This window comes from Myotis daubentonii, chromosome 1 (assembly GCF_963259705.1).
Source record: "Myotis daubentonii chromosome 1, mMyoDau2.1, whole genome shotgun sequence".
In the NCBI taxonomy this organism is placed as follows: domain Eukaryota; kingdom Metazoa; phylum Chordata; class Mammalia; order Chiroptera; family Vespertilionidae; genus Myotis; species Myotis daubentonii.
The window spans coordinates 140,391,318-140,398,955 of NC_081840.1; the positions used below are offsets into that span (position 1 = coordinate 140,391,318).

General features: G+C 42.3%; 2 pseudogenes; both read right to left on the minus strand.

Moving 5' to 3' along the window:
• Positions 1-421: 421 nt before the first annotated feature.
• Positions 422-566, minus strand: LOC132225100 (small nucleolar RNA SNORA48; annotated as a pseudogene).
• A 517-nt stretch (positions 567-1,083) lies between these two features.
• LOC132235726 (NTF2-related export protein 1-like) lies at positions 1,084-2,701 on the minus strand (annotated as a pseudogene).
• Between the last annotated feature and the right edge of the window lie 4,937 nt (positions 2,702-7,638).

A 7,638-nucleotide genomic window follows, 5' to 3' on the forward strand; every position in this document is an offset into this window, starting at 1 on the left:
TCAGAAGGTGGTTTTTCTGCTGCTCAGGGTCCATTTCTCTCTTCCCATTGTCCATGGAGTTAAGCAAGGACTAACACAACCCAACGGAGGTTGCCATGAGGGCCAAACAGACTGCAACTCAGGAGAAAAAAAATTCAGAAGTGCATGTCCTATGTCACAGCACTGCCTGTCAGCCATTAAAACTGCGTGTAACATGTATGAGAGTCACACTGTGCCAGGCGTTGGCTCGCATAGCCCTCACCACCAGCCCCCAAGCCCTGTTATGTTTCCATTGCACAGATGAGCAAGCTGAGCTCTCGGAAGGTCCCTGGCCAGGAGGCCCCAGCCCACAGGACGGGATTAGGAAGCAAACCCCTCCTTTCATCCCTCCTTTCACCATCTATGAACCAAGAAGTGGGTCAACATGTTGACTTTTTTTTTATAATGTGCCTCAGGCATGAAACAGCCCTGGCTACCAACAGAGGCATAAAGCTAGGATGAACTAAGGACTACATGTCTGTTTTGCCCCTGATTGATATAAGAGCAACACCACCAATCAGCTGTCTCCTTGCTCATTGCCAGGGGGTGAACACATTGACTTACTAATTTTCATTTTATTTATGCCACAAAATTCCATAATTTCATGATAATAATGAACTAAGTTTGTTAAAGTATAATTACTCAATAAAGAAGGGAAGCAGATCAGGATAATTCCCTAGATTTATTTTTCATTTTAAATTGTCAAGTAATTGTCAGTATTGTTTTTGCCCTTTCTTTCTTTCTTTCTTTCTTTCTTTCTTTCTTTCTTTCTTTCTTTCTTTCTTTCTTTCTTTCTCTTTCAACATTTGTATTGTTGTTTTGTCAGAATTCCCAGAACTAAGGTCTCTATTGGGCAAGTAGAAAAATAGAAAATTTTACTATTTCAAAAGAGCAACTCTGACAAACAAGTATACACTCAGAAAGGGGCTCCCTGGACTTGAGCAAATACAGAGTATAGCTTGGGCGGTATAGCCTTTCAACAACAGAAAGAAACTTGTTACCCCATATTTGAGATCTATGTTTGCCTCCAGAGCCGGACCTGAAGCAAAGGCCTTTCCTGCCCTACTAGCTGGCCCAGTCCTGGAACTGAGAGCAGCAGCTTGCTCTCTTCCACACCTTGTTGCTGGACCAGGCCTGGGCAGCCAGGAGGAAGTTATGGTTGAAGTCCCATTGTTTGTTGCCTTCAAACTCCACTGTTCCAAGATCACAATAAGGACTGTGGTCTGGCTTGTGTGGCTTCATCATACACAGGCTGGCAGTCTACCACTTGATTTGGAACTCACTGGACGCCAACATTCAAAAAAACTCATTCAAGGATTCTTGTCCTAAAGCAGCGCTTCTGTTCCACACTATGATGTCGGGCCCATGTGTACAAGCAGGACCGCAGACACCTCTACCTGGTGGTAAAGTAGATGCTGATGAGCTCCTCAGCAGCCCTGCGGGAGTCACCCGTATAGGTTTGAAATTCACAGATGCCATCGCCATCTCTGCTGAAAGAGGTTTCTGTTCAAGTTCCTCCTGCACCTGAGGGAGCTGGGGCTGCACAGGTAATGTCGGGGTTCACTGTGGGCGGGGACCACAGTCAGCCTGAGTCAGGGACCACAGCTCTTGTCAGCTTGGGTCGTGGCACCCCCCTTGGTTTATTTCTTGAACTTAAACAATTTCCAAATGTTTTCTTTCATTTTTAGCCTCTTATTTATCACATATTTTGTATTGGCACTATCCTTGTTTAAATGTTAAACTCCCTAAACATAACCACCATTATTTTCTGTCTTTTTAATTTTTTTATTATGCTTATCAAAATATTTTATTTCTTTCACTTTTATGCCTTATTTTATAATTATTTATTTTTGACTATACTACAATCAGAACTAGAAAGACACCATTCTCTAGTTTACAAATCCCTAACAGGAAAAGAAAATCCTATAAGTTTGGGTCTCAGTCTTTCCAAACTTTCCTTTAAAGAGTAATTCATATTCTGCATAATTGGATAATTAATTCCATAGGAAAATACCTTTTCTCTCTGTAGTCTGTATATTTTGGGGATGCTACGTGTCATCATTTCCAAGTTCCATGATCCATTTTGATTACTATTATGATCAGAAGTCCTTGCCGTTCCTATTTTTAGGCATCCCTTTCCTCTGTTCAGAGCACATATGCACTTTGCTATCTCAGTGTGCTTTCTTCTTTCTGATGTTCTGAGACCCGCTGCTTTCACTGGTAGCTACTAGGCAAGAGAGGGAGGAATGAACTGGAGATCAGGTGACTGGACTGATGAAAGAGGAGCCACAGAGTTCAGGGCGTATTATGTTTTTAAAATTTCATTTTAGATAATTGTTGGCTTTTAATTTTCAATTTGAGCTCATATGTATGCATTTGTAATATTGTGTTTTGAATGAAGCTATTGCTGAATTTGTGGGTCCAGGTACTTGATATCTACATAATAAAGGATGATTATACTCACCTGTAAAAGAATATGGCTTAGCAATAAACATCAATGCCATAACAGGCAAGCAGCAGCATGTGAATTGGCTATTTTCAGAACCAACTCTGAATCAGTCATCAATGCCATTTATTATATAGTGGATAAAAATAATTGAATTAATTAAGCAAACAGGAATTTTGTTTGTGTGGCTAACATTAAGGAGTAGCATGCCAACTTATGTACTTACTTGACAGCCATCTGTTTATCCTTTGATGCATTTCATCTTCAAGGAATATTTGTACTAATTAAATAACTTACGTTACCAATAAAAGTTACAACGGTATACCTCCACATGCTCTTTAGACCTGTGTGTAATGTTTTAAAGTCTATTTAAATTACTCAGATTGGATTAATTTTAACTCCCCCTGCTTTTTGTTCCAGCAAATGACCTTTTTATGAACCACTTACTGTTTGATCTCAAATTTCCTTCTCTCGGATGATAACAAGGATGATATCAATGTAACCCCAGAAACACCTGGATATTTACCACCTGTTTGGTTCTTTTTCATTTGGTTTCAAATCAAGTCTTGGCACAAGATATTGTGAGGCTGTGTCTATCACAGAACAGATCCTGACAAGCAGTCTGTGAAAAATAGCAGCTGGCTAACAGAAAAGGGAGCTCTGTCTCATTGCCAATTGCTATACCCATCAGATCAGCAAAGTATTCAGTAAGTGCCTACTCAAGGCTTGGAATCTGATACATGTAAAATGTGATACTTGTGCTTACAATTGGCCATGTTTATGGATAGTTGCCTATCATTCCAGCCTCTGGAGGTGACCTCAGGTGACCAATGTCAGAGCATGAGCTGTTCTTTTTTCCAGTTCTCACACTCATTGTGTAAGTCATTATCAATGAGCTTTATTCTTCTACATGTGGATGAAATTCTAAAATCTTATAAACCTGATCTATGTGAATTCATGTGTGATTTGAACGATAAGAAATACCTTTTATAGTTTTAAAGACAAGGCTGGTTCCTTTCCTCCTTGGGTCTCTGCTAGGGGGTTATGGGCAGTGGACCCTAACCCTTCTCATTGCTTCTGCAGCTTCTCCTTGCTTCTTGAAAGTAGGATCTGTGAGTGGGGCAGTCGGGGCTTTCTCAGTGAAAGGAGAATCTTTGCAGTGCAATTTCTGACATTGGCTTGATTAGGGGAGGACTAGTTTTGTGACCTTGAGTTACTTCACTAGGTTATTGTCTATATTCCTCTCTATCAAGTTGTCCTTAAAGTAATGTTACTTACTCCTTCCTTTTGTTTTTATTTATTTTTTAATTGATTTTTTTTTCATTTGTAGAGAAAGAAGAAGAAGGAGAAAGAGAGAGAAACACTGATGTGAGAGTGAAACATTAATCAGTTAGTTGCCTCCCAACTGGAGTTTGAACCCAAAACCTGGGTATGTGTCCTGACTGGGAATCGAACCTACGACCTTTTGGTGTATGGTATGACGCTTCAACCAACCGAGCCACACCGGTGGCCAGGGCAGCTTTATTGATTTCTGAAACCTCCCTGGGAATACCTGCAGGTCTTTCTAAGTCAAACAAAACTCATTGATCCAAAATGACACCAAGTCATGTAGCACAGATTTTTGCTCTTCTGTGAAACAGTAACACTCTCTGGAACAAAAGGCTGTAGAATATTAAAATGGCAAATTATTGGAGCAGGAGGAGCCTTATTTCAGATATTGATCACTGTAAGTCCACTGTCTGGGCTGCCACCCACGCGGGCCTCTGCCTGCACTGGGCCATCACATTCCACAAGAGTGTTACAGCAAAGGGATGTTCACATGAACTTTTCTCATTGTTTTGAGGAACACAGACCATTCATTGATACCTCCTGTGCTCTAAAGAAACAAGGAAAATTTATTGAGAGGGAAACGTCTCTGAAACACTCCCTGATCCTACATGCACATGTAAAAACTAAATAAAATAGAGACGTCTGGCTCCACTGCAGAGTTTCTTATGCACTGATCTGGTACAGGGCTCAGGAAACTTCATTGTATGAACTTCCCAGTGGCTTTGAAGCAGGCAGTCTATAAACCTGTCTTTGAGCAACACCTTAAAACTTAAATGTTTATTTGTGGCATTCCAGAATCATACCTGGCATTTTAAGAAGAGAGAAATATCTACTTAAATTATACCAAGGCAGAGGTCTCACAGATTCAAGGTGACAGAAATAAGGGAGAGATATATTCACTTGCTCCAATTCCAATTCACAAAAACATTTTTTTCCAGCCCACATTTTTACTCCTAATTAATTACCACTTTATCCCTGGGAGACTTGAGGCAATGGACTTGGCCCCCTTGCCAGTCACCTGACATTAACAGATTCTCATTCTGGCAGAGAAGCAGAGGCTATTTGCAAAGTTAACTGAAATAACTCTGAAAATGTTACCCTGCCTCTCTCCAAGGAAAAGAGTTCTGAACTTGACCTGAAAAGCTCCAAGACAGATATATTCCGAGAACCGTTGTCCCTGTTTCTTCTCTGTGATTTGTTTTATGCAACTCTGGCTACATATTAGAATCACCTGGCAAGCTTTGGAAAAGACTAGTTCAGCGGTTCTCAACCTGTGGGTTGCGACCCCTTTGGCGGTCGAACGACCCTTCCACGGGGGTTGCCTAAGACCATCCTGCATATCAGATATTTACACTACAATTCATAACAGTAGCAACATTACAGTTATGCAGTAGCAATGAAAATAATTTTATGGTTGGGTCACAACATGAGGAACTGTATTTAAAGGGCCAGAAGGTTGAGAACCACTGGACTAGTTTCTTGGGTCTACCTGGGGACTCTTAACTAGGCTGCTAAAGGAATGATTTCTGAGCTACTTTTAAAAGCTGAACTGCCCACTAGGCAGAAGGGGCCTTCTGTGTAGAACAGCCATATTGGCAATGTCATAGATATGATACCGTTGTAATTAGCTAGTTATTAATGATAAGGAAAGGAACAAAAGGGAGGCCAGACATAAGCACGGCCATGTGAACAGCTTCACCAGGAAGCTGCAAGTTTGCGCTGGCCTGTTCCCTGCAGATGACTGAGGGAAGGGGCTGGACAAAGGGGAAGATGGGCACATGCATAGTGCAGTTGGTGGTGTCGTAGGGAAGATACCTGTCAGTCAAACGTGGGAACAGAGATCATTGGCCAGAGTGGGTGGGGCCACTGCCATCCTCCAAAAATTTGGAAATACATAAGCCCCTAAACAAAGGAGTTCACTCCCTTAATTCTGGCTATCTGGTTCCTTTGGCTTTGTTTCAGCCTCTGTTCCCTCCATAACCATGTGGCTATGCAGACCCCACATGCAATGGACTGATGGACTGACTGCAACTGGGACCACAAGTTAAGCCGGCCCGATGCTGGACCGGACACTGCTCCACCATGGAGAGAAAACTGGACCCTGGCTCTAATTCTAGCTCTGCTGGAGCTCAGCTACACTTCTTCCTTGGCGGGAAAGGGGGAAATGGGAACTTGGAAACTTGGGGGTTTTAGTCCATAGAAATATAATTTTCTAAAGTACCTCATTCTCCCACAAGGGCCTCTGGAAATTCTTATTCTAGTGGCATCCTAGGAACCCCACTTCTACCGCTATCAGAAGCATCATTTACTTAACAAATAGTAACTGGATAACTACTCCATGCAGGGCTGTATGCTGGGGGCTGGAGAAAAATGTGGACAAATGAGACATGGAGCCTCCCCTGGACTCTAAGTGTCCAGGGGACATGAAAGAACATCTCAGGTCTGGATGATGGCGTTCACCTCTAACTGGTCTCTCTGTTGTGCCCTCGGGGCTATTCTCAACATAGCAGCAACATAAACTTGTTAAAACCCAGATCAGATAATGGCACCTCATCTCCCCGTTCTTCCATTTGTTTCCCAAGGCCCAGCCCAGCTCAGCCCCTTTCTCCTCCTCAGACCCAGCAGGCACCCTCTTGCCTTAATCCTTCTTAACTTTTCCCTCTGCAGGACTCCCCTTGTCCCCACCTTGTCAGCTTCAGGTCTTTGCTCAAATTTAACCTTATCAGGAGGCTTCACTGACCACACAATATAGGAGAGCAAATGCCTCCCTCCCTTGTCAGCCTCTCTCTTCCCTTGACCTGCTTTACTTGGCCTCGTAGCACTTTTCCCCGTGTGATTTATTATACCTTTCTTTTTTGACTTTTGTCTTTCTCTTTTTACTACAACATGTATTTCAAGTAGGCCAGGACTCTGCATTGATATAATCCAAACCAAACTTATAGCTGCCTGCCACCTGCTGACATTGCTAAATGTCCAGCAGTGGAAGGCCCTACTTGGCGTGCTATACATACTATCGAATGAACACTTGAGAATCATACATTAGGGCAGGACATGGTACTAGGAGGGAGCCAGGGAAGAGGGCTGTGGTTGCCTTGTGGTGGAACTTACTTTTTTGTCTGAGAGGATCAGATCCGTGATTTAGAAAGATCTCTTGGTCAGAGTGAAACATGGGTACAATTATGTTCCTAATTTATAGGTGAAGACGCTGAGACACAGAGAGGTTAAGCAATTTACCCAAGTTCATAAGGCTAATAAGTGAATTAGTAAGATTCAGACTCAGGAAGTTTGCCTCTAGAGCAGGGGTCCTCAAACTTTTTAAACAGGGGGCCATTTCACTGTCCCTCGGACCGTTGGAGGGCCGGACTATAGTTTTTAAAAAAACTATGAGCAAATTCCTATGCACACTGCACATATCTTCTTTTGAAGTAAAAAAACAAAACGGGAACAAATACAATATTTGTATTTGCATGTGGCCCGCTGGCCATAGTTTGAGGACCCCTGCTCTAGAATATCTGCCTTAAGCACCAGGAAGCCTGAATTAATATAGTTTCTGTTCTCTTAGACATGTAAACTGTTGTGGTAGAAGGGAGTTTGACTTCTAAGAGTTCTGATCATTGCAGGTGGTAAGCTTAGCTGAGATTGTCCACCCCTTGTACCACCTTCTCTGTCACAATACTCCAACCTCAGCTTTGGCAACAGGGCCTATATTTTATAGTACGTACTTTTAACCAGTTGGACCAGAGATGGGTGTCTTACCTCAAAAATGCCAGTTAGTATGGATAGCCAGTGACCATCTGATTATCTCTATATATCAACAATTTGAACTAAGAGACCAGAGCTGTAGT